Source organism: Drosophila subpulchrella, chromosome 2R (assembly GCF_014743375.2).
Source record: "Drosophila subpulchrella strain 33 F10 #4 breed RU33 chromosome 2R, RU_Dsub_v1.1 Primary Assembly, whole genome shotgun sequence".
NCBI classification, from domain to species: Eukaryota; Metazoa; Arthropoda; class Insecta; order Diptera; family Drosophilidae; genus Drosophila; species Drosophila subpulchrella.
In genome coordinates this window covers 6,357,530-6,358,116 of record NC_050611.1, presented here as the reverse complement: position 1 = coordinate 6,358,116, position 587 = coordinate 6,357,530, and positions in this window count along the sequence as shown.

Here is a 587-nt window from a genome sequence, read left to right as displayed (position 1 = left end):
GTCGAATGCCGACTGAATTTTGAAAACCAAAGTTCTCATTTAGGTAAGAAAAGAGGCGTCCGCGGCAAAGCGCAGCACTATGGGGCAAAGGCAAACATTTTGTGGAACTTTTGGTGTGGGTTCGTGAACCAAATTATAATCACGAAATAAAAATATTTTAAGGAACTAATTCGGATATTTTGATAATTTATACTTTTCTAAATGCTTATTAGCAATATTAAGATACTCAAAGACATTGTTTTTCTTTTTAAAATATGTTTGCTAATTTGTTGTCATTACTTAAAAAAATTTTAACTGCCTATTATCTCTTTAATAACTCAATATATTCTTTTCAATACAACATGTTTTTTTACAAGCAACAAAAATTGTATAAAGTTGGATTTATTTATGACGCAAATTCAAAATTAAGTTCAAAATATGTATCAATTTTTACAGTTGTATATGTACTGTGTATAAGATTAAAAAAATTTATAATTTTTACGATTACGACGTTGTTTTATCCCACAGTGCAAAAGGCCGGTGGCTGTTGTGTGGGTAAGAAGGTGTATGTAAATTAATAGGAAAGTAATACAATTTACATAAATTTG